Source organism: Mustela lutreola, chromosome 6 (assembly GCF_030435805.1).
Source record: "Mustela lutreola isolate mMusLut2 chromosome 6, mMusLut2.pri, whole genome shotgun sequence".
Lineage (NCBI taxonomy): Eukaryota > Metazoa > Chordata > Mammalia > Carnivora > Mustelidae > Mustela > Mustela lutreola.
Genome location: NC_081295.1, coordinates 152798519 through 152826201, shown reverse-complemented (window position 1 = coordinate 152826201; position 27683 = coordinate 152798519). Strand labels below are relative to the sequence as shown.

General features: G+C 41.3%; 1 long non-coding RNA gene across 1 annotated transcript in view; it reads right to left on the bottom strand.

Moving 5' to 3' along the window:
• Positions 1-1189: 1189 nt before the first annotated feature.
• Positions 1190-27683, bottom strand: part of LOC131834810 (uncharacterized) — a 231162-nt gene continuing 204668 nt past the window's right edge. Inside the window, exons 5-6 of the long non-coding RNA XR_009354958.1 lie at positions 13301-13362; positions 1190-2720 (exon numbers count right to left, since the gene is read on the bottom strand). This is a non-coding gene — a long non-coding RNA (uncharacterized LOC131834810). The remainder of the gene's footprint in view (positions 2721-13300; positions 13363-27683) is intronic.

The following is a 27683-nucleotide window of genomic DNA, read 5'->3' as shown; positions in this document are numbered from 1 at the left end:
CTGGCTACAATTCAGGCTTTTTAACGGAAGACCGAGGAGATGAAAACTGTCTTCCAAAAGCACGGAGTGATTGTTTCTACTGAGGATTTTTCTTCTCAAGCGAATCTAGACAAATACACAGTGAGATAGAGCGGATAATGAGGACTGTAAGTGATTCCAATGGGGAACTTGCACAACAAATCTATATTTTTCTTTCGGAGTCAGCCACAAAAATTCAAGTTGGGGGTCATGTTTTATACAAAGGTTTGCACAATCTTTGCAAATGTACAGGATTTTTTTTTTAAAAAAAGGATTTATTTATTTAAGAGAGAGAAAGAGAGAGAATAAAAGGGTGGGGAGCAGTGGGGAGAGGGAGTCTTAAGCTGACTCCATGCTGAGCACAGATCCTGACGTGGGGCTCAGTCTCACAACCCTGACATCATGATCTGTGCTGAAACCAAGAGCTGATTGCTTCACTGACTGCACCACCCAAGCGCCCCCGATACTTAATCTTAAGGAATGTTTTCTGCTCATTTCTGCTTATAAGAACATCAGCTGAACGACTTCCTCATTTACTTTTATCTATCTATCTATCTATCTATCTACCTATTTTTAGAGAGGGAGAGGTAGGGAGAGAATCGCAAGCAGGCTCCATGCCTAGCACAGAGCCAGACATGGGGCTCGATCTCAGGACCCTGAGATCATGACCTGAGCCAAAATCAAGAGTCAGACACTTAACCAATTAGGCCACCCAGGCACCCTAAAAGTATAGGATTTTCTAATTAAATTTCCTTTTATATGTAAGAAAACATAGACCTAGCGAAGATGAAGTCTCCCAGAGCACAAGGCAGTTATGTTAGAACTCAGATTAGGGCCCAGTGTCCAGCCCTGGAGTCAAGCTGCTACATCACTGTCACCCTACCCGCTCTTGCAAATGGGTCCCCACAATGTGTAATTTCCATGCCAGAGTCCTGGGACACGACCATCCAGACTTCCGGTGGCAGCTCATGCCCCCACTGACCTATGCAGCCTTTCTCTCTGGCCTGGCGTTCTCCGTTCACTGGTCGAGACGAAGTTTCTTCCATGTAGTGGGCACTCATTTGACTGTCTGTGCATCCCATAGGGCTGGGCCAACACACTCTTCCCTCCCGTGAGCCATGACTAGAGAGATCTGTAACACGACATGCAGCAGGACACAGTAGGCAGGGCCTGGCATGGACTTTATTTTTTATATGTTCAGTTGGCCAACATATAGTGCATCACAAGTTTTTGTTGTAGTGCTCAATGATTCACTGGTGTGTATAACACCCAGGGCTCATCACCACATGTGCCCTCCTTAATGCCCATCACCCGGCTACCCCATCCCCCCACCCCCTCCCTTCTGTAACCCTGAGTTTGTTTCCCGGAGTCCAGAGTCTCTCATGGTTTGTCTCCCTCTCTGATTTCTTCTCATTCAGTCTCCCTCCCCTCCCCTGTGGTCCTCCACACTATTCCTTATGTTCCACATATGAGTGGAACCATATGATACTTGTCTTTCTCTGCTTGACATATTTCACTCACCATAATCCCCTCCAATTCCATCCACATTGATGCAAATATTGGGTATCCATCCTTTCTGATGGCTGAGTAATGTTCCATTGTATGTATGAACCATATCTTTTTATCCATTCATCTGTTGAAGGGCATCTTGGTTCCTTCCAGTTTGGCTATTGTGGACATTAGCATGGGCTTCAGAATCTAATAGCAGGGCTGTCAATCCTGCTTCTGTTCATTCGATCTATCTACATGCCCCACCCCCAGCCTTTCTAAAGCCTTCTGAACTTCAGCTTCCTCAGCTTTCCCATGGGAGACATCATGGCTACTCTACATTGTTGGGATGGGGACCAAGCGAGGTAATGCACGAATTGTATTTATCACATGGAAGATGATGAGTAATTCATTGCCATTTATTAATGCTGTCCTTAAATGGTGGCCACAAGTTTGCACTAGGTTTTCTGAGTTGTCGTTTTCACTGGTGGCTGTTACGGGAACATACCTTTTCCAGGGGTGCCTGGGTGGCTCAGTTGGTTGGGCATTTGACCTTGATTTCAGCTCAGGTCATGATCCCGGTCAGGCTCATGGGATCAAACCCCGTGTCAGGCTCCATACTCAGCAAGGAGCTTGCTTGTCCCTCGTCCACTGCTCCTACCCCCAGCTCACTCTCACACATACTTTCTCTCAAATAAATAAAATATTTTTTAGAGAGAGAGAGAGAGAGAGAAAATAGATCCTTTTTAGAACATGAAAAAACAATCTACAGGGATCATATTGAGAAGAATATATTCCTGATAAATCACCTTTACATAAGCAGAATGCCTGGAATGGACAAAGGATGTTAAGGAAAATAGAAGAACCTTCTTTCTATATGTTGTTTCCACCCCAGACATTCCGTTTTTCTTTTCTTTTTTCACTCGAGTAGTTCAGTAGGCTGGATCCAGTTCACCTTCAACAATAGCCTTGAGATGATGTTTAGGAGCCTGCACCCCTGTATTAGGCAGGGTTCCCGAAAGAAACAGAAGTCATAAGAGACTGACTTGTCCAAAGCAACCCAGTTCCTCATCCGTGCGGAGCGCCCTACGCTGCTGATATGAGCCAAGGCCCAAGAGAGCTGCCTAGTGATGGCCTTCACAACAACGCAGGAGGATTTGCAGGTTCCTTCTTGGTGATCAGTCAGCTTAAGGAATTCTTCTCCATACGTGTCCCTATTTGGAAAATAAGAATTAATTACCGAGTTCCGAAGCACATTATCACAAAATCCAAGTTAGCTGACACAAAAGCATCAAGTGTATGGGTACTAGGATAAAGTCCTTCTGCAGGTGCAAGATTTAGAGAGAGGAGTCCACAAGACCACACCTACTTCTAACTGTTGAAGAGTGGATCTATAATACTGTATTAGATTCAGGTGTACAACACAGGGAGTCAGTATTTAGACGCATGATGAAATGAACAAGACCACGCCCACTTCTGACAGCGCTCGTCACTTCAGGGATCCCTAAGGCTGCCGTTGGGTTCCATCATTAGCTGGAAGGGCTTCAAGTACACCTTGACCTCAGTTAACCACCGGAAACTATTATACTGCTTGTTAGGAGTATCGCAGTTGAGAGATACAGACTAACATCGGCCAAGGGAAAGGGGATACAGAGCAGAGTCAAAGAAGGTATGAAATGTGGATCCTCTGGCTGTCCTTTCCCCAGGGAGTCAGGATCCACTTTACTTTCCTGGCACTGACGTGTGACAATATGCAGAGTTTCCAAGCAGCGGAGCTCATTCAAGCCTCAGCGTCCAGAGACTTCACTGGGGCTCCGTCACCTCGGCATGACTAACTGCCCAGACAGCTGATCTCAGTCTCCAGGCCCTCCGGCTCATGCATGATGCAAACCCCATCATAAATCACGTGGTTGGTGCAGCCCAAAGCTTTCACTCCAGACAGCGGTTGCTCCCATCTGGCTGGCCAAAGGCCTCCAGGTAAACAGAAGAGCCTTTTCAATGTCAACTTTTGGACAACTTCTCTAAGATGACACATTCTAAGGCCTTAGAGATTCCCTCCCAAGAAACAAGGTCAGAGACCAGATTTCTCTCTGGGGAAGGCTGAGTTCTTTACCCCCCAGTTGGAGAGTTGGTTTTGCCCAAGGATGCTCCCCTGTTGTAACTAGACAAAAAGAAAATCTGTAAGTGGCCTTATCCATGAAACAAACATGTCTTTGGCATGTACTTTATTCGGGTCTTCTCTGAAATGTTTTCCTGACACTGTCTCCATTAGCCCTCACTGCAGCCTGCTACGGTGGGCACTAGTTTAATGGTACTTTCGAGATGAGGAAACTGAGGGTTGCCTCAAATTGCAGAGCCGCCGAGGGACGATGATGTAATGAACAGGAGGCAAGGGAGTGCAGAGGTACAATGAGGGGACTGTAAGAGTTCGTGCTAATCCTCAACATCCTGCAAATGTACTGCCTTTCCCATGGGACATAGATCTCCACACACACAGCCAAAGAGGCCAAGGTCACTGAATGAAAATCGTCCCGTACTGTCATTCTGTTCCACGGGATAAGTGAATTCGGATCGCCACAAGTGACTCCTCTTGCCATGCACTTAAGAAAAGTAAATGTAAGACAGAAGGACATGAAGATTTACCATGAGCTCATGGTGCCTTGATCAAAGGAGGCTTCATTGACAACAGCATTCCAAATGGTCTTTTTGTCTGGAATCCCAGAAATCTGTACACCCCGGGGCACTGCACAATGATAAGATTCAGGGTGAGTGAAAGGCATGCCTTTCTTCATAAAACCGGATAAGGGCAATTCTGAAAGGCGCGGTGGGAAGACCGGTGTTTGAGTCTTCCAATATACATGCCTTGTCAGAGAGAGAAATTTAGAAAAGAGAACACAGGGATGCAGGGAGTTTAAAAATGGTTTCCCTTAAATCATTCCCTATGAGCCTGGCCCGTGCCAATCTTCACGTACCCCAGGATGCCTTGGTTTGGTACCAACTTGTCTGGTTGATCCCATTTCAATTGATCTCAGACTTGGGGGTAAAGCTTCCATTAACTTGCTGTGTGACCAATTGTGTTGATATTTCATAAATAAATTGGGAGTCCTGAAAACGGACTGAACATACACGGAATTCAGGGTGAAATCCAGCCGGAGAGTCTGACCCGATACCAAGGCGGGGAGGGGAGTCTTCATTTTTCTGAGGAACGGTGATTGAAGGGATGTGCCCCCAAGGGAGCATGAGGGAAAGTTCCCGCCGCAGCCCAGGACAGGACAAACGATGCAGTCTACCATCACATAGCACGATGGAGGACTGCTTCTACCCACAGTCCCCCTTCCACAGCAGAGGATCTTCCACAGATCTTCAGGGTGGCCGGTGGTTCCCACGACAGCGACACAGACAGCCAGATGTGGAGAAGTGACACGGGCCAGTTCTAAGCGGCCAAAGTTGCTGTTAGTGGAAAATCATGGGTCGGCCCCCTCTTAGGCCTGTTTCTGTCTGAGGAGAGAATTCCCAGAGGAGGAAGGAAGGAGCTCAAGCTCATTCCAGAAGCCAAAATGGCGAGCATGAGCAGTGGAAGGACTATGTGGGTCTGGAGCCATTTTTAGGACCATTTTGTACCTCCACGTCTCACCAGTGGGTGGTCTTGGAAGCATCAGTTACAAGGCTGATTTTAAAGAAATATGAAATACAGATGTTTTCCCCTTTTATTGCCTGTAAATTTTATAAACAGGTAATTGTGAAATTTAATATGTAAAATTGCCTCACTCCGAGGATTATTTTATAATGATTAGAAACGCAATGATCTTTAAAGAAATTTGGCCAAAACACTGTCAGTGCCTCATTGTAGCTACACTCTACAAACACTGCAGCTTTCTGTTTTCAATAGACTTAGAAAGGCATCCAGTCCACACCAGTATAATGAGTTGAAAGTGAAAAGTTTTAGTTAAGTACCCCTTTGTACAACTCCTATGAAGACAAAGAAGAATGGTCTAGGTTCGGTGCTGACTTAGCCCACAGGATTGACAAAGCTCTTAGACTATTTGGTTTTGTGTCCCCAAGGTCCGTACCACCTCATAGATCACAGTCCTTCGAATTGGGGGCTTGTAGAGTCTGGAAAATGCGCACAGACCCTCTCCTGGCCCTGGTGCATGAGGTAACTTCTCAAATGTCTCGAACTTTTAGTTGAGAGGAAGATGAGAAGCTTCATCACTTACAGGATAGGAAGCTTCCATAAGACAGGGAACCCCCAGCAGCAGCAGCCACCGCTCCAATAAAGTGGGAAAGAAAACCAGAGAGAGGGTTGACTCTCAGCACTTTCCTCAGAGGGAGGGGTGTATGCTCAGCTTTCTTGTCTTTGGCATCTATAATGAAGACCTGGCCAAAGCGTATTTCTAGCCACACGTGGAAGGGTGCGGTGCCTTGAGGTCATGGGTCAAGGCACCGGAAAGGGAGGGTAGATGTGTTTCAGACTCTGCTTGGGAGAATTTGCCTTTGTTTCCAATTCATGGCCTTCTTTAGCCATGACATAGCATAAATGGAAGACGGAGCTTAAAAAATAAATAAAGAAAGAAGGCAGGATGGTTTTGTTTCTGCAAATGCCTTGAACAAAGCATGTGTTTCTGTTTAATACTGGACAAGCTCCAATTGATGTCTAGATCCTTGTCAAAATGTTTACTTTTCTGTGGGATTTTTTTTCCCCCCCAGTGGGGCATTATGAAGCCATGGCTATGAGGCTGGGCTTCAAAGCTGCGGCCGCCCGCCCTTGGAAAACCATTGTTGGACCCACTGCCCCATCCCTGTTCAAATTAAATCTTACTTTAAAAAAAATTATTTGGGGCCTCAAAAAGATCAATCTCCGTAACAAAACGAGAAGAAACTGAGGAAGAGTTGAAGGAAATTCACCAAAGCAACTACTGAGACAACAAATAATGAAAGCATGAATGTTTGTTTTCCTTGGGATCCTCTGCGTGACTTTTTGGTGTCATGTAAAACAACAAAAATAGCTTGTTTTATTTTTAAGCAGTTGTGAACTACTGACCTGAGTGGGCACAGCCCCTGCAGAGGTAAGTTTGAAAATAAAAAAACGTTCCCCTGTGTTCGCCTGGTTATTTTATTCAACACCACAGGCCTGTAGAAGGTAAAATACATATACCCTGAATTATAAATATGTCAAAAGACAATACATGAATAAGCCTGAGCAGTTTTAGCTTACATTTTCCCTAGAAAACTTAACCCTTAATAAAAGCCACATACTATGATAGAAGAGATGACGGAACAAATAGAAAGAGGAAAAAAAAAAAAAAAAAGAGTGGGTAGCTAACAGCTCTTCAGTTACAAAGATAAAAGAATTTTGTAAAAATAAGCGAAAACTGAAGCCTCCGAGAGTCACTGTAAGAGGATCCGATTTCTCCCTTTCCAATCTTTAAAATCCTTTAGATCGATTCCTTTCAAGTTCTGGGTCAAAGACCCACTTTTCCATCCCCCGGCGGAGGGCTGAAATTGGATCCCCAAGTTCTGGGCTTTGGTCTTGCCTCCTCCCTCCTGACTGGAGGTTTGTGAGTTAGTGTTTGATGCTTTAAAAACCATCCCCAAAGGTAGTGGCTTAAGACAACAACGGATTATTAATTCATGATGCCAAGGGCTGGCTGGCTGGCTGGTTCTACCCCCTTGGCTGTCTTGCTGGAGCCAGTAGAGCGAGGCTGACCTCATCCACACGTCTGAGACTCCAGCCCAGCCTCCAGGAGCCCCATTCAGGCTGCACCTGGGACCACAAAGATCCCCAACAGGAAGAAAGGGAGAGAGCATTGCACAAGCCCCCGTCAAGTCGCTGTGTGTACCCTGTTTGCTGTTGTTCCACTGGCCAAAAACAGCATGAGTCAGTGCGGTTAGAGCGGGTCTAGACGACGTAAGGGAGTAGATACAGGGACGTGTGAACGATGTGAGGAGTGTTACTGTAACAACCTGTCAGTCTAGGCGCGTCAGTTCACCTGCCTGAGACGCACGCAGTCTCTTCACCTCCAAATCGGAAAACGTAATAATTCACACTATTTTTTAAAAAACTGTAGAATTAGATGAGAAAAATTATATATGGAAACTTTTGAAAAATGAAAAGAACTCTAGAATTGTAAAATATTATTTTGACAGAGAAATCTGTATTGTTCCAAGCAGTCCCCCACCCCACTACACATGTTTTTCATTTTTATGTATGTCCCAACCACTTTTAAATAAAATCACCCCAATAGAAAATAACAAACTTTTTTTGTTTCTATATTATAAAACCAAATCACTTCTTTTTAAGATTTTATTTTTAAGGAATCTCTGTACCCTGTACTCACGACGCCAAGATTAAGAGTCGCACGCTCTACTGACTGAGCCAGCAAGGCGCCCCCCCAAATCACTACTTTTTTAGCTAAATTTTTATTTATTTTTAATTTTTTTTGTTTTTTTTTAAGATTTTATTTATTTACTTGACAGAGATCACAAGTAGGCTGAGAGACAGGCAGAGAGAGAGGAGGAAGCAGGCTCCTCGCTGGGCGGAGAGCCCGATGCGGGGCTCGATCCCACGACCCTGAGATCATGACCTGAGCTGAAAGCAGAGGCTTTAACCCACTGAGCCACCCAGGCGCCCCTAACTTTTTAAAACACTGAATTCAATCACCGGAGCTATCTTCAGCAGAAAAAAATCTGATGCCGTCTAACCTAATGTTTACAGAACTATGACTTTGTCTACACAATGCCAAAATATCCGGTTTATTTAACAAGTTGGTTTTTATAAGGCATCGAGATGTCTCATCTACTAACGATTTTGAATCTCTACTGCTCAACTGGACTGTTTTACTTCATTTTTTTTTTTCATAAGGTTCTACAGCTGCCCGCTTAAGAGCTTTCATTAAGAATATGAACATTCCTGAGATTAAAATGTCTTTCGCTGAGAAAAGGGACTTTTATCCACCACACCCAATGAATCTCTTCTATAGTTAATTCTAGCAAAATAAATGAATTACACTTAGAACCACCAAGAGACTAAGCAGAACAAACAGTATGTGGAGTTACAACTGCCAGAGAAAGGTGGGGTGTCTTCTCCGCAGCCCCTCCTGTGTGTAAAGCATGTGAACAAAGCACATTCGTAGTATCAGCAACGCTGATTGGTCCCAAGTAGAGTTTGGAACTCCAATCTCCTAATTTGGTCCCCAAGTTCGAGGGAGAACTAAGAGGTTTGGCACGATTTTTATATTTGGGGTTTCAATTCCTTAACTTTTACTTACCCATATGTCACATAATTTTAATTTCTTAACACCCACTGCTCCAGGAAGTGGAAGCTTTACAAGAAAAGACTTGTGTGGGATGTCTGGTGGCTCAACAGGTTAAGTGCCTGCCTTCGGCTCAGGTCATGACCTCGGGGTCCTGGGATCAAGCCCCGCATCAGGCTCCCTGCTCAGTGGGGACCCTGCTTCTCCCTCTGCCTCTGTTGCTCCCCCTAGCTCATGCTCCCCCCCTCTCTCAAATAAATAAATTAAAATCTTTAATAATAATAACAACAATAGTGACGTTCATTAAGGTACAACTGGAACCTTTCTCATCTTAGCACCCAGCACTATCCAGGACAGACAACCTCTTACCAATTTTTGTTCTTCCTTCTTTTTTCCTCTGCTTCCTGCTTGACCCATTTCATCTTTTTTTTTTTTCCTATTTTATTTCCCAATGGTGTCATTAGCTACCGCAGGATTTCTTCCCAAACACATTGGTTTACTGTAAATCGGAGTCATGTTCTGTGATGAAGAGTCCTTTGAGATAACGCCCAGTGTTAGACTAGTTCCAGGTATGAAGGAGCGGTCATCACAACAGGTGCCCTCCCTAATCCCCATCACCGATCTCACCCGCCCCCAAGCCACCTCCCCTCTGGTGACCATCAGCATGTTCTCTAGAGTGAAGAGTCTGTTCCTGGGTTTGTCTCTCTCTCTCTTTTTTTCTGTTGCTGGTTTGTTTCTTAAATTCCACATATGAATGCAATCATATGGTATTTGTCTTTCTCTGACTGGCCTATTGAAAAGAAAACCCTCTTGAAATATGATTATCCTATGGCCATAGAGCTCTTCTCCTACAAATTTCTATCTTGACAGAGAGTTTTAGCTAGGAATTTGGGCCTCACTAGTGGGTATGAAGTTTCATATTTAGGAAGCCCAAACACTCTTCTGTCACATATATGGCCTAAGTCAGTACACAGGAGTTCAAGGCCCCACAGACTCACCATATTTTAATTTGTTGATATTTCCAGCATCTAATTGGTTACGCTTATATTTTTGAATCACCACAAGATTAGAAGTGCTGGCAATAATCAAATTTGGAGAGGAAAAAAAGATTTAATTCTGTCTAATACAACTTTTGGCTTAAGTATAGTTTCTAGCATTCTAATTCTTTGAAAATGAATAAAACTGCTAATCAATAATTCATTCACAACCACATCATAAACTGAGAAGTGTAATTGTTCTGGTTTAACTTTCTGATCCTACACAGTAAAATTAGATTACACTAATTATAGCCAGAGACAGTGACCATTATGTTTTTAAATAACAATCTCCTTCTAATCCCTATGATCAGCTTCCTCTTCTATATCCAACCACCCCCAAGCAACCTCCCCGTGAGCCGTAAGGAACGTGGGCTCCATCCCCAGACTTGGCAATGGAGCCATTGCCCTAGACGTAGCTGTAGAAATCCCTGCACTGGCTTTCTTCCCTAGGACTAAAGGAATGTTCCTCCCCAGGGCCTTATGCCTTCATCCTTCAAGAATCTGAACCCTGGAATTTCCTTCATCAAGGGCCCTATACCCTCTTCCAAGACCAGGGTAATGAAGTTTGACTTTAGGACAGAGGAGGAGCAGAGTTTTCATTCCTAGGCTCAAGGATTCCGCCACCCAAGAACACAGAGCGAACCTACCGATTTACCACTTATCCCAAACCCTCAGTGCCCTTTTGGGTTTAATGTCTTTGCATGTGCTCTTCTCCGAAATCCAGATTTCTCTCCCCTTTTCATGCCTCAAGAGGTCTCCAAAAGACTCAATTCCACTTCCTTTTTGAAAATTCTCATAACTTCTCTAGATCGATTGGGTGTCTTCTCCTTCGAATTACTATAGCCTATTTTACTAATATTTACCATACAAATTAACACATCTGACTATAATTATTTAGGCACATATTTGCCTCCTTCTCATGAAAAATTTGAGGCCAGCAAGACTTAATACAAATGGTGATGCTTCATAAATATTTAATAATTATGTGTTGAATTAAATGCACTAAACACAGTCTATTTATACCCTGTTTATCAAGCACATTTCTCATGCTAAAATTCTTCAGGCTATGTCTTAGTTGCATGTTACATTTTTATTAATGTAAAGGAATAGAATAGTAAACTCAAAATTAGTTATTTTCCAAATGTGGACAATTCCAAAGATTCCATCTATAAAAATAAACGTTTGATGTATAACGTAGTCCTTGATAAAGAAACTGTTGATTAGGGGCAACTGGGTGGCTCAGTCAATTAAGGGTCTGACTCTCAAATTCAGCTCAGGTCTTGACCTCAGGGTCATGAGATCGAGCGCATGTCAGCTCTGCCCTGGGCACAGAGTCTCCTTAAGATTCTCTCTCTCCCTCGCCCTGTGCCCCTCCCTCCCCACCCTCTCTCAAAAAAAATTTTTTTTTCAATATGCTTAGTATGGTTTTAAATCGAGAGAGATGACCACAATCAAAAACATAACCAAGGAAATATATCATATTCATATGTTGGATGCATCCATCAAATCAGCTGTAACTAACAGTGGCGTCAAACCAGAATGTCCCATCCTAGAGAAATAAATTCAGATTGATCTAGTTACTGTAACCTGCCCCTCTGCCATGTACAGAAATGGGAAATATTGTCAGAGGAATCTGACGAGGGTCAGGATAGTGCCCAAGGTCACTATGGGATTGAACCTATGACAGTCTTAAGAGACAGAAAGATCAAAATTTGGGAGTCACTGAAATATGCATGGTAAATGGGCAACTGGGGCCATAGGGGAAATGCCAGTGAGGAGCAGCTGGCCAGTGAGAAGGAGAGAATAACACTGAAGGGTCTGGATAGAGGAGCTGGTGCAGGAGGTGGAGAAGGTGACATCAGAAAAGGTGGAGAAGAAACAAGAGCAAGAATGTTCCGGAAACCAGAAGAGGGGAGAACTGCATGAAGGCAGCTCAACATTACCAGACCTTGTGCACACATCACACAGGTGACCATGAGGCAGTCCTGATGTGCATTCAGAGGGTCTCAGTTAGAAGTAGCCAGATTCGGTGAGCTGGTGAATGACTGGAAGGCGATGACAGTGTCGGAGTAAAGAAAGGAATCTTTCAGAAGGCACGGAAAGGAAACGCAAAGAGGAAGCTTGAAAGATAAGGAAGGTCCAAAGCAGTTCTTAACGGTGCTTATTTTCCACTGTCATGGAAGCAGAAAATAGGCAAATGAAGCAATTTTAAATATGATATAGTTGTATTTGCTAAAGCCATTGGCTTCCTAAATTTATACAGCAGAATCTTGGTAGTTCTAGATGCTTCATACTCAATGTTCGGTCAGCTCCTTAGCATTCCCCGGGAGGTAGTTAAAACTACAAAATCTCAGACCCCACCCTGGAATCTGTCTTTTAATAAAAACTGCCAGTAATTTAAATACATTTTAAAGTTTAAAAACCACAAATCGAGATTTTATTGTCGATAACCCAAGAGAAATCTTATCCCTTATAGTTTAAAATTGTTTCAATTTATTCTATATACCCACCAGAGTCACATCTAATTTATTTGTAAATATCAGCGTTGCTCTTTTTCAAATCCCATAATTAACTAGTTTCAAGTTACACTATCTCGAGTAATGAACATTTCACTCTTAACGTGGAACGTCATCATATCCAGGCGTGCGGAGGGTGTGCAGTCACTTGGGTATGACCCTCCCTACAGGTGCAGTGTTTTTTTAGCCCTCTCCAATTCGAGCCCTTTTCCATTTTCCAAAGCCAAATATTTTACCAATTTCTCTCAACAATGATGCTTCATTTCCTCAAACCTATCCCAGCTTATGTCATAGACATATTGTAGCAGAATAAATAAAGGGCTTCATGGTGTTTGTTTTATATGGGATGCAGCTGAAGTCATAATAGCAGAGAAGGAAAAAGGATCTGAGGAGGAGGGAGAGGATTCCATAAAAAGAAATCACACACAGAAACAAACAATCCTTGTCTGCACGATTCCAATATACACAAATTTCAGCTATCGCGGTTTAGTGAAATACTACGGGTCTCCAACAAAAGGGTTTGAATTTCAGTTACTGCAAGATATCAAATGTGAGTAATCATTTGAAGTATAAACTTTGTTGCTAGCTCTTCAGTCCACAAAACTCTACATAAAAACGTCAATGTTGCACCCTATCCCGTGACCAGCGGTCACACTTTCGTCAGTCTGTTGGTGACTGATCACTGTACATCTGTTAGTTTGTGCAGGTACAGACAGAAAAGCATGTCATTCCATTGCTCCTTTGTCTCCCATCGAAAATCCCAGTTAACATCTACCAAAAAAAAAAAAAAAGGGAAAAAAAAAAGGACAATCAAATCAAGAGGGTAATGGCCAACAAAGATGGAAGTAGAGCACAGAAATGTACAGCACTAACACTGGAAGTTAAGTTAGAATTTTTCATGCATGGCTGACCAGGGGACGTTGACCTTGCTACCAGCTGAGACACTCTGGACATATGACCAATAAAAACACAGTGAAAGAGGACGTACCAACAAACGTGAGGAAACTAGTTGTGATGAAAAGGGTCGAGTTGTCTTGGAGGAAGTGACATCTGTAAAACATAAATTTCACATTAAAAGAACGCTCGGGGATATTTCATGACACTGAAGGCACAAAGGATGAGATGCCAGAAGGTGATCCACACTTCGAAGTATGGCAATTTGCCATGGCCAAGAAGATACTCATTCCGTGAGTTACATGATGAGAAGACAGCAAGCATGGTTCAAACTACCCTTGAAAATTTTTATAAAGGAACAAAGTGCTTTAATTCTCCAAATTTCTGTTTCAAATTATAAAATACTAAATAGAGTTTTACTGCTTTTTTTTCATTTCCCTATACATTTACGACTGAGAATAAGAGAGTTTTTAATGTTTTAACAAAAAATTGTGAAGGTCACTGATAAAATATATTTTTTCCTAATGATTATTAAAATTGTTTTATGCATTTTCAGTTCTCAAGGTTATTTTTACAATCCCACACTACTGTGCAGAGGACTGTCAGTAGAGATGACAGATAGACAGATAAGATAGAGAGGCAGTATTAGAGATTACAGATGGAGATATCTAGAGAAAAGAAAATGGTCAAAATGAATTCAGACATAGGGTAACTCCTTGAACTATCTTCTTTTGAGGTTTTTAAGTGCCAACCAAGGTCAATAAAGAGAAGTATGCTTACACATATATAGGCACTGGGTATCCAATTACGATATTCACATGTATAAAACATGCAGATCTGAGCTCAGATGGCTGGCTCAGGGGATGCACCATGTGACTCTTTATCTTGGGATTGTGTGTGTTCAGCCCCACATTGGGTGTAGAGATTGTTTAAAAAAAATTTCACAAGAAACAAACCAAAACATGCAGAAATTGAGCATGGATTTATCTTTTAACTTGGAAAGGATTTACAAGAGACAATTCCATGAGAGTCTTACCAGCAACTTGTATATAGTGAAGGAAATACATATATATTTCATATATATAATGAAGGAATATATATATATATATATATATATATATATATATATATAATATATAATGAAGGAAACTCCTTTGCAAGTGTTACTTCACTACACATGATAAATGTAATTCTAATTTTATATACATTCTAGTCTTCTAAGTTAAATCATACTCAGACCCACAAGAGAAAATCTCTAAGAACAGAGTATCACTATTTCACCTATAAAATTAAAAGCCTACATAAAAATATACAACCATTTTTATATAAATATTCATTGGATCTATAACATTTTATATAAAGTAAGTAAAAATGAGGTTGGTCTTACTGACTGTTCTTAATCTATAAGGCACAAAGTGTTTAAATGCACAAGAACATGAAAATGAAGCTATTATTTGGTTTTCAGAGATTATCAAATTATAATGTAAAATTATAATCTAATTATAATGTGAAAAACAATTTCTTAAGAAAAGGTAGAAAACAATAATATACGTATGCTAAAGATGAAGGCACACAATTAGTTCAACAATGAAGAAAACTATCCTTTAACCATGAGTTGCTTTTTTAAAAAAAAGGATTTTATTTATTTATTTATTTATCTATTTGAGAGAGAGAGCTAGGGAGAGATACAGAGCATGCATGAATGCTCCAGTTGGGGAGGGGCAGAGGGAGAGGGACAAGCAGACTCCCCAGGGAGCAGGGAGCCCTGCCAGGATCACAACCTGAGCAGAAGGCACACGCTTAACCGACTGAGCCACTATAGGTACCCTGTTAGTTACTTTCCATATAAAATTCATATCTGTTTTGCAGAGCTTCTCAACTGCTGAGAAACTGGCAGTTTCTCAATGGCTTTTCATTCCATAAGGTAGAGTTGCTATTGGAAAGCCTTGCGTCTAGGTGGGCCCTACGACTAGTTCTCACCAGTTGATTTACAGGAGAAAATTGATTTTATCACTTTCAGGTCAAGGTGGTGAAGAGGCCAGTGCAACTTCACCCTTCAGGCGGTTGGCAGCAGGAGTTCAAGGATTTGGGGAAGAGCAGACTCACAAGATGGAAGAGCGTGGTCCTTCATCACAGAGAAAAGCGGCCTCACCACTGGCAGCACCCACATTAGCATATAAATGAACAGGAAATATTTATCACTTTCTCACACCATACACAAAAATAAATTCAAAATGGACTAATAAGACCTAAATGTGAAACCTGAAACTATAAAAATCCTAGAAGAGAACACGCACAGTGACCTCTTTGACATTGCCATAAAAACTTTTTTCTAGACATGTCTCCCGAGGCAAAGGAAACAAAAGCAAAAAGGAACTACTGGGAACTACATCAAAATCAAAAGCTTCTGCACAATGAAGAAAACAATTGATAAACCTACCAGGTAACCTACAAAATGGGAGAAGATATTCACCAATGACATAGCTGATAAAGGATTAGTATCCAAAATATATAAAGAACTTAGAAACCCGACACCCCCCAAAAACAAATAATTCAATTGAAAAACGGGCAGAAGATAAGAACAGACATTGCTCCAAAGGAGACATCCAGATGGCCAACAGACACATGGAAGGACACTCAATATCACTAATCAAAAGGGAAAAGCAAATCAAAAGTACAATAACTTATCACCTTACACCTCTCAGAATGGCTAAAATCCACAACACAAGAAGCAACCAGGGCTGGCAAGAATGTGAAGAGAAAGGAACTTCCGTGCACTGTTGATAAGAATGCAAACTGGTGCAGCCACTATGGGAAAGAGTATGGAGGTTCTGCAGAAAATTTAAAAATAGAGCTACCCTATGATTTAGCAATTGCACTACTGGGTATTTACCCAAAGAATACAAAAACACTAATTCAAAGGGATGCATGCATTATTTATAAGAACCAAGATACGGAAGTAGCCCAAGTGTCCATCGATTGATGAACGGATAAGGAAGAAGTGGTATATGTATACAATGGAATAGAATTCAGCCTAAAAAAAGAATGACATCTTGCCATTTGCAATGACGTGGATGGAGCTAGAGAGCATAATGCCAAGCAAAGTCCGTCCAAGAAAGACAAATACCACATGACTTCACTCATACGTGACATCTAAGCAACAAAACAAATGTGCAAAGCAAACAAGAGAAAGGGAGACACATCAAGAAACTGACTCTTGACTCTAGAGGACAAACTGGTGGTTACGAGGGAGGAGAAGTGTGGGTGGGCGGTTATGAAACAGGAGGTGAGGATTAAGGAGTGTCCTAGCGAGGAGCACGGGGTGACATATGGAAATGCTGAACCACTGTAACCTACACCTGAAACTAATATAACACTGTACGTTAACCAACTGGAATTAAAAACTTAAAAAGCCCAAAACACACTCATCCTAACTGAAATGGTGGGGTTTTACTGTGTCTAATAATATCGATAAAAGGATATTGTTTCTTAGGTACCATATGCCATACTTTCTAACCCACTGCTGTACAGTAGAATGTTCTACAATGACGGAAATCTTTCTGTGCTGTCCAATATGGCATCCACAAAACACCTGTCGACACTGAAGGAATAAACTGTGACTTTATTTAAGCTTAAATGTTAATAACCACGTGTGGCTAATGACTACCATAATGGGAAGCTCAGTCCTCATCTTGAATAACACCATTCCAACTTCCAACAGGCTCTGCGATACCTGCCTATCTACTAACAGTCTGTGTTCCTGGGTCTTGGAAAGTTGACAAAAGGAAAGGGTAAATTTTGGTTGATTATATTTTTCTAGAGAGAAAGAGGATAACAAACAACCACCTACATCTATTACCTCCAAAACATACTTTAGTTTTCCTTCAGAAGCACCTTTGAAGGTAATGTTTACTATTGATCGCCACTGGGGCAGAAGGCAGGGGGTTTGTCAGAGAAGTCTGGAGAATCATATTCTTGGCAACGCAGGATCCACTGTTGCCTGTTGGATAAATATTCCAACCTATACTCTCTTCCCTTTCTCTCATTTTGTCAATAAAATTTCTCAAGCCACCAAATTATCCAGAGCTACAGTGACGTGGATTCTTACGTTAATTAACATAAATGAAATATGCATATGAGAGGTCATAGACATGCATATGTTCAAAGTCTGTCTCTACTTTATACAGTATTTCCATAACCACTTGGAGTACCTGTATGTATACCTGAGGTATAAACTTGGGGTACCTTCACTCCCTACGAACACCTCACAGTGAACCCATTGTTGATAGTGGTGTGATTCATGGAATTTCCTCTTGCCCACTGTCTGCTGGACCACCATCTGCTTCACTTTTGGCCATGCCCTAAAGTCCAGTGCAATGGCCAGCATCCTGAGCACCCGGCCGGAGAGCTGGGGCATGAAACACCTCCCGCACTCTGGCAAAGATCATCAGTATAGAGAGAAAACTAGAGTAAAGCAAATCAAATTTTCTCTAGAGACACAGTATAAAATATCAGTTTTGAAGCAAAGGGCAAGGCAATGAGTAAATTCTGTTGATTTTAATGCTTTATGATTGTTTATTATTTATCTCTTGGCAACTTCAAATGTTTAAAAAGAGCATTTATTTTGAAAAATTAGTATTTATCACTGTTTATAAAGATACAGAACAAACAAATCTAACCAAGATACTATCCAAAAAGGGAGAAAAAGAGAGAAAAAACAGATGAGGCGCTTGTCAATTTTTAATCGGCAAAGCAAAGAGCATCACACTAATAAAACTTAATTAAATCATTAAATATTTAAAATGAATTTCTGACTCTAGCTTATGGAATGAATTCCCTTTTATGTATTTGAAACCCTATTATGAAGTCTATACATAAAGCAAAATCAAATGTAGAACCAAACAATTTAATGTATTCATCCCAATCAAAAATTCCATTTCATTTATCCTTCCAAAATCTAAATCAGCTCAGAACACTGCATCACCATTCACATTTCCCTCACATCAGGAAACACATAACAAAACCGTGCTACAAATACATCGCCCACGAAGTGGCTGTACTTTACAAAATATAACTCATTCATTTTACATGTTTCATTTCATTTCAATAATAATGTATAATAACACTGCCCAATTCTCAATGAATGCCGAATTTCTGGTAGAAGATATATATATATTTTTTTACTAACTTCATTTTCTTTAGATCACTCACAACCAACCACCTACACATGTGTGTCTTCAATGTCCTTCAGACAAGCATTTCTCACAGTGAGGAGTACGTATATGCCTTTGTAAGACAGAATCAGATTTGTGATTACTTTCTTTGGTAAAGATGCGCTATATCAGCTAATTATTACATGGATTCGAATACATCTATTGGGTAACCACATCTCTTATAGAATCCTATATATATGGTAAAAGCTTGACATAATTGTGCTAGACTACCAATGCTGTGAATACCTATGGATACACAAATACATTACAAAAGTCACAAGTAACCCCATGGCCAACCAAGGGTGGAAGGCTGCCAACTCACTCATTGGCACGTACACTGAAACTCACATTAAGGTGGCTTTAGCAGGAAGCAGGAACTACACCCCTTGCTAGACCCAGAATATTGATAAGTATGGAGATCATTGCTCCCTCTGAAACTTTCAGGCTTCCTCTAAATGACAGAAATGCTTTAGACCAAAGTGCGGCAGCAGAAACCCAAGCCGTCTGCTTCCAAGCCACGGACCTCCCTTCTCTTTGATCTGCCCACCAGTGATCTCTCAGCATCCCGTCTGTGCCCCAAATCACAAACTGCACTCATTTTTTTTCTGCCTCTTACAGTCATCCAAGTCTGCCAATTCTACCAAAACGTCTTTGAACTTCTCCACACTGTCTCCCTTTCATGACTTCCTGAGCCCAGTCTCCACAACCTTCCAGGCTTGCCCTGCAACGGGGCCTCCTGGTTTCTCCCTGGGCTTTCCTTTTGTGCACTGTACCAGGTTGTAAACCCACTTCACGGCTTACTTGAATCCTATCTCTTCGCAATCTCCTCCATACGTTGGTGGCTCTCACACAGAGAAAGCAATGGAAATCTCCGTGAGGAGGGGGATTATCTGAGGGCACAGAAGTCTGTTCAGGGACATAATCCCACAAACGCACCCCTTAATGCAGCTGCTTCACCTTAAACAATTAAATTAACAACAACAACCATAGGGAACAAACCAACCCCCATACGCACCTTTGTTTTCTTTTTTCTTATTCTTGGTAGACATGGTAGTTATACCTAAGGCAAAAGTGGTTTAAGATTTTTGGATTTAAAACCTCAAACTTCATAATCTATAGCTAATATGTTAGACTGCTTCCCTCATGGATATATTAGGGGAAAAATATCTTTTGCTTTCATACCCTTCCCCCAAATTTCTCTCATTCCACATCTCCTTCCAAGTTCACCATTACCATTCTTTAAGGATACGAAATCCCTGAACCTGTCACACAAGTCCTTCACAATCTGACCCAATAGTACTTGACACACCCCAACCACTGACCCCAGGCTGCAGGCAAAATGGACTATTATAAACGTTCAGCTCTCAGCTGCTCTCTGGACGAGCTGACACACTCCATCCGTGTTTTTGACCTGCCATCTTACGAATTCTAAAACCGTTCAGTTATTCAAGCCCTTGTAAGATTTCACTTCTACGAAATAAGGAGATGTGCTTAAGGCTCTGGGATTATAGTTTAAAACCAAACAGATCTTCAAAAGAAAGAAGCATTGTCAGATGAATAGGGAAAAAAGAAGAGCCAAGAGGGAAAGTTATGAAATGATGAAACATTCAAGCATGTCCTTTCAAAACTTTAAGGAGTCTCGGTATCCTTCAGTTTTATAAAGGGAAAACACAGAATTGAAATGTACGTTATCTGTTTGCCTCTTAAACATCTGTATTGAGTTTTACAAAGAAATAATGGCCTCAGTAGCTGCTACAAATGATACTTTAGATTTTTTATTTTCTTAAATCATTCTTATCTTGTCTCCAGTAAGGAACTTCTACTATAGTAAGAAAAACATTTATAACTTATAAACATGATAGAAGTTTATTGTCTAAGCTTAACCATGTCAACAAATAACCACTATGTACCCTTATGCTTATTGTCTAAGGATACCATGTCAATAAAGCATATTCTCTAATTTACATAGTTGAGTTTTAAAAAAAAGTCTATACTCTCTTCTTTGGTCTTTTAATGGAGAAAATTGAAATAAGCTATTAAAATGCTTTCCAAAAAATGTGTTTTTCAATATAAACCCTCTTGTGCTACTTCTTGACATGGAAGATGGGCCTTTAGACATCTCAGTCATGCATGGCTTTCTACATATTTCAGTGAGACTCCAACAAACTGGCTACCTCTTGAGGGAAAAGCCAAAAAAACAAAAACAAAAACAAAAAAACCTTCTATCCCAATATGGCTGAGGGGGGAGGGAATGAGTTTGACTGGTTTACTGAAGAATAATGCTAAACCTCATTAAGTACTTAAAACAAAGCATACTTAAGAAAAAGGGGATACATATCACTTTGTATGTTACTATTCTATATTCTAGAAAACAAATTTGGAAATCTGAGTTAGTGATAAAATTGTTTTTATAATTCAATATAGAGTTAAGATAATTTAGCTGAAAACTATGGGAGCTTACTGTATATTTGTCAGACTTAATGATACTTCAAACTATGCTATTCAACTAAAAAAGGGGCATCTGGGTGGCTCAGTCGGCTAAGCATGCAGCTCTTGTTTTGGCTTCGGGTCATGGAGTCAAGTCCTGAGTAGGGTTCTACACTCAGTGCAGAACCTGCTTGGGATTCTCTCTCTCCCTCTTATTACCCCCACTCACCCATGCGTGTGCTCTCTCTCTCCCTCTCTTTCTCAAATAAATAAATACAATCTTAAAAATAAACTGAAAAGAATATTAGATTCAAAGTCAGATGTATCAGGCTTTTTATCCATGCTCTACTGTCCAACTCTAGGTAAGATATTTAAACCTCTTTGCACCCCAATTTCTTCACATATAAAATACTTCTGTATCTGCCATACCACATTTGTATCAGTCCATTCAATTATGTTTTTTCCACATTGGACAGTAAACTCAAGAACTAAGACTATGGCTGATGCATTTTTCTTCCTCCCCACAGCATGGCAAAATTCTTAACACTGTGCTCTCACAAGTAGCACAGAACAGTGGAGGATTGAAATTTTACATTGGAATTTAACTCCCCAGAAATGAAAACCAGAAAAGAGTTAAGAATTCCAAAAAGTCTGTGCAACACAGAGTCAAACAAACTTGGGTTTCTTTCATGGAGAAGTAGTCAGAACCTTACCTGTGTAAATACATAGTAGGATCAACCCAGGGGCAGCTACAGTCAGTGACCGAATCCCTCTTAACCAAAGTGATCAGCACCAATAGCTTCTTGGTGAATGGCAAAGTCCTTCAAACACAACGATCCCGACCACCAAAGAAGAAATAAATGCTTCTCTTCCCATATGGCCTTGCCCTCTACCTTGAATACACCTATAAGTGTCCTTTTTTCCCCCAAAGGCCGGACCTATTACACTTTATCCATGATTTCTAGATTTCACTTCTTTAACGTAAAATCATATGAAGACAGTAGAAAAGAAATCTAAGTACAGAGTCCTAAGATATAATTGTTTAAATTGTTTCCATCTGATAGATTATTCCTATTTTTTTTTAAGATTTTATTTATTTATTTGACAGAGAGAGATCACAAGAAGGCAGAGAGGCAGGCAGAGAGAGAGAGGAGGAAGCAGGCTCCCCGCTGAGCAGAGAGCCCCATGCGGGACTCGATCCCAGGACCCTGAGATCATGACCTGAGCCGAAGGCAGCGGCTTAACCCACTGAGCCACCCAGGCGCCCGATTATTCCTAATTTGATAGTGAATATTTTCAGACTCAAGGGTCTTACCAAAGTCTTCCATTCTTATTTTTATTGAAACAGCTCGCGTATCAAACTTACATGTAATGACATGTAAGTTAGTATGTAAAGAGATGTAGTTAGTATGCAAATACCCTTACATACTATTTCATGATGTTATATAATGATAATAGCAAGCACCATGGGCATTAACCAGTATGAAGACAGACAACACCGTTTCTCGGGGAACATTAACTCACCTACAGGGAGCTGTGATGGCCTGCAGGGGGCCCTCCTGAGTAGCTAGTCAGCTAACAGGGGGCACCAGTAGGTATGCTTTAGAAGAGAACAAGGGATATCCCAGCAGTGGGAGAGTCAATTTAAGCGAAGCTCACTTATGTGGATGTTTGTGGGTGTAAGAAAGACACTGCAGAGGACCTTGGGTTTAAAAGGATCCTAAAACAGCCCCTTCCAAATCTAAAATCATTTGTGATCATCAAGAAGATATTCTGTAAAGTTTTTTTTTTTTTAAGTTTTTTGTTTGTTTGTTTATTTATTTGAGAAAGAGTGTGAGAGAGCACAAGCAGGGTTGGGGGCAGAAGGAGAGGGAGAAGCAGACTCCCCGCTGGGCAGGGAGCCTGACGTGGGACTCAATCCCAGGATCCTAGGATCATGACCTGTGTTTACAATATATATTTAAACATAGTTCATGTATTACAGCCTGGCTGGTGCCCAAAATGTCTTCCCTAGAAGACGATCCTGGCTATAGTCTGTTACTTGCTTACTATCATGCTCAGTCTGACCTCAGGTACCCCAAATTCATTTTGCTTCTTACCAGTTAAAGTGCAGTAGACCGGTCTGGGAAAGCTCAAGGTATTGTCCCATTTGCCATTAAATGTAAGCGGCCCATTAAGATTTAGTAAAAGTGCTGGCTATGATTTCATAAAGGGCCCACTGATCTATAGCCCCAAACATTTAGGCAGGAATGGATGACTTACAGATAAAGCATCTGCCTTTGGTTCAAAATAAATTTGCAACCACGAGGCATTTGCAGGGCCAAGGTAGAAGATATGCTATCTAATTAAGATCTAAAGAATGATCAGGAATCCAGTGGTGAGTTAACTTGCCACTCCAGCCTAAGCATTTCAGACCTTCTGTTTCTAAAGGTGGTAGTAAGCAATAAGGAGTTGCCCCTGATACAGCAGTACGCAAGCTATATTCATTTCTAAATCCATGGGACCGTATATCGAGAGCAGTCATCTATAGTGGGTGTCATAAAAGATGAGAAATGAACTTGATTGCTCCAATGATCCTTTTTGCTGAAGGTCACACGCCCACCTTGTTCTTCTGCCCCTTCTTCCTTGTCAGATTTCCACAAGTACCAGACAGACCTGGTTCGAAAACAAAGTTGTCAGTTGCAGGTGTCACGTATCTGATTATCGCTAAGAGTAAAATAACTTTTTCCACCAAACAGAGTAAGAATGTCAAGAATCTTCCGGCAGTAGATCCACAGTTGGAAGTTTGTTTCAGGCAACTGGGATTCACGACTCAGAATTTTCACCTTGCTTCACCAAAAAATAGCTTCGTTTTTTGCAAACTGACTTGTGAAACATACAAGAGTGTCGGCAAAGAGCATCACATACAGCATTTTTATTTATTTGAAAACAAACAGAAACTCTTGAGAGCTTAGTGAAATGTCACTTCCAGTGTTTTTTTTTTCCCCTAAAGAATATTCCTTTTAGCACTAAAATTGCAAAAGTCATAAATTAGTAAAAGAAACAAACATTACAAAGCTATTTTGTCTCAGAGAATCTCACAGAGTATCCCAAAAGGTCAGAATTTCATTGCTAACACTCAAAACCAACTTCACCTTTTAGCTGACCCACAACAGAAAATTTTCTTCTATATTCACGAGTTGTTTGAGACATTTCTGTCTTTCTAAATGCCTACTTTTGAAGGTACCACCTAAGAAATTATTTTATGGGAATGAAGAAGACAGCTCTAAGCTCATGCAACCAGACTGGTCCGTTTTAAAAGCACCCAAACAGAACTGTCGTGTTTGGGTTTACTATTCCGAACTCTCCAACAACAAGCCAACCTTCAAAAATGACTACTCTCACAATTACACTACAGACACCACAAATGCTACATCACAGTTGTAAATCACGTTGGAAAATTAATTAATTTGGGAACCAGGGAAAGGTGCATGGAAAGTTACAAAACAGATGCAGGTAACAGACAGGAAGAGAATACATTCCAGTAATATTCAAGTTGTATTGCAAAGTGAAGGTCTCCACAGCCACTGTTTTTCAAACTGTCACCAATAAGAAAGCCGGGTTCACTGGCTTCTAGAAACCTCTCTGTCCCCAAATCTCCTTTCAGAGAGGAACTGGCACCAGTGAGAAAAAGGTAACTGGCAGGCAGCACATACCAAAATAGCAATGACTCCTTAACATTGAAAACCAACTAAAATGCCTACGTCTCGCCACTAACCAGCATTAGCTGTGTTTCTCTACCTTCAGTTATTCTCATCTATTAAAAGATGCCTGAAAAAAATAAGGTCTGAAAGAGGAACGAAGGGACCTTCCTACATCCTCCTGAATCATTAGTTTCAGGCAAACTGTAATCTTTGTAAATTGCTAACAACCCAGAGGTGTTTATAAATTTCAGTAGAAAGAAGCTAACCAAAGCCAGGGCCAACATTTGCACATCTATTACTCAACACCGGTTGGACTGGGGATTAAACTTCACAGATCAACTAACGAATGACAAACATAAACCAACTTCACCTTCCACATGCCAAGAGCTTTCCAACAGATGAATTTCTCCTCTTTCTTTTATTAACATAAACAAACACAGTTACACAGCAGCAACTGATCTCTTTGTGGTATTGCATAGGCAAAAGCAAATACCCCAGCAATATTGTGATTTAAAAGCAATCTTTGAGGGAAAACTTTACTTCGGACGATTAAAAAAAATTAAAAAGCAGTTTATGATCATTTTCACAGGAGGGTTACAGATTATGAAACTGTTTCATAACATGCAGCTCTGTCACTAAACCGTTCCCCAAATACTATAATCCATAATAATCTATTATTTTCAAAACGCTATTTTAAAGTGAATATTCAGTTATCACCAAGAACTTAGAATCTTTCAATATTTATAACTACAGCTCAAGCTGGTAAGGAAGTCTGGACAGAGGAGGGAGAGGAGGGACATGAGTGAAGCCAGGGAAAGGTCAGCCCTGGGAGACCCATGGGAAGTGACACAGGAACATGGACTTTATTCTAAGGGACAAAGGGAGGCCATTCAGGGGTTGAAGGAGGGGAGACGTCATTAGCTTTGTATTTTTTTTTTTAAAGCTACTGTAAGTCTCAGGACCTGAAATTTTTTTTTTTAAAGATTTTATTTATTTATTTGACAGACAGAGATCACAAGTAGGCAGAGAGACAGGCAGAGAGAGAGAGGAGGAAGCAGGCTCCCTGCTGAGCAGAGAGCCCGATGTGGGACTCGATCCCAGGACCCTGAGATCATGACCTGAGCCGAAGGCAGTAGCTTAACCCACTGAGCCACCCAGGCGCCCCTAGCTTTGTATTTTTCAAGTGAAGTCTAGCAAACAGCAGAACGTACATTGAAGGCAGCCCAAGTAGAAACAGGGATGTTAATTAGGGGCCGACTGATCATCCAGGAGAGAGAGGGAACAGCTTGTGACAGCAGGTCAGAAAAAAAACAAAAAAAATGGCTGAGTCCAAAACAGATTTAGGATTAAAGAAGGGTTCAAATGTAAAACAAATTATACAGAGGAGAAAGAAAGCAAGAGAAAAAGAGATTCTCCATCTGTAAACTCCTTGTCGTGTATTGTCGTGTGGATAAAAAGGGAAATGTGATGCTGTATATCACCCATCTCCCACACGGCCTCGTCTGCAGCAGAAACTCAAAAACACGAAAATGCTCATTTTTAGGCCGAAACCAAATTTTAATCACTTCTTCTCACAATCGATGCAAGCTGTATCCCCCACCACCACCCCAGGGTCAAATCCCGTATCTTTGAGCCTTTCCGCTGCAGGCAAAGACTGCAGCCCACCAAGGCAACCGGAAGTGACTGCTGTAGGTGTCGGTTTCACCCTCGGCCGCCATGCAGACATAGCCTACAGTAGGTCGTCCACGTGATGAACCGCCTACCTTTACGCGTTGGCAGGTACCATTGCACAGCCAAGAAAACCAACCTACCCTATGAAAACAGACCTCAATGCATTTAGTTAGAGTTCCGATTTAAATGTCAAGGATAATCAAGACCACGAGTTTGCATTTATTTCCCCAGAAGTCTATTTTACTGCTATGGGCTAAAACCTCAAGGTGAAACCCTTTGGATTGAAAAACCTCTTGAGATACGGCCCAGTTTGGATGCCACAGTTGCCAAGGCAGAGTTCTGGAAGGGGCACAACTATAGTTCGAGCCAGGTGCAAGGTGCCTGAGAATTGTGTGGGCACTCCTGCCACAGGCCACAGGATGACCTCGGTGGGCGGCAGGGCACAGGAGAATGATCCCAAGACAGGAGGAGCCTGTCCTGTTTCTGGAACGAGACTCAGGCCACCATTACATCGCGGAGGACTGTGTCCTTTCTACACTGCCTGTTGATGTGCATACAATTATATTTTATATTTATAAGGGTGCAGCCCTAATAAATGACAAGAACTCAGTAGGCCTCTTTGAAATGCACGGAGCCAGCCCACCATTATGCAGAATGACTGTTTTCACCCTGAGTCATCTACTGGGCCACACAGCAGAGCCGTGTATCTTACTCAGCAATTAAATCGGGGGGAAAGAATCTCAGAGAAAGTTACTCCTGAACATTCTTTAGATCGCCCACAAAGAAAGATACTTGTGGTTTAGTACATACTTTAGTGTCTTGCAGTAAACCTTGCCCGGTCAGCTTTTGTTTCAACATCGAAACCAATTGCTGTTTCTTCAGTTGAGAAACTAGACGAAACACCAGGCCTGTCTGGAGTGGCCTTATTGTAAATATTTATTATTTGTGTTTTTTTGTTTTTATCAAGCACATGGAATTGAGTGAAATAATGCCCTATAGGTCCACTACATACAAAAGAAAATTACTTTTTTATCCATTTTCAGAACTGCCACTCAGATCAAGTCCCACTCTGATTACTGACTGAAAGGAACATTCAAGAACAATTTGAAACAAAGGCATCATCTACTATAACTATCATATTAACCCTTTTTGCCCCACCTCATTAGAGACAATGCAATGGCACTGACCCTTAGGGTTCTTAATGAACTGGACAGCTAAATGTGCAAAAGAAAAAAGAAGTGAGATTTGTTTTCCTCTTTTCTCACACATACGTGTACATACGTCCAAGACAACCCCAAAGTTGCCTTACTCTTTCATCGATACTCATTTCAGTTTAGAAACAGAAGACAAACTGAAGATCCTTCTATTTGCCTGTCCAGATCCATTCTCCAGCCTCTCCCCCTGCTCTCTACCCCCATGGACCACATCAGCAGGACACCTGTCCATTCCTGGTGAGGTCAGCGAATGGGAAGCCCTGGCAGGA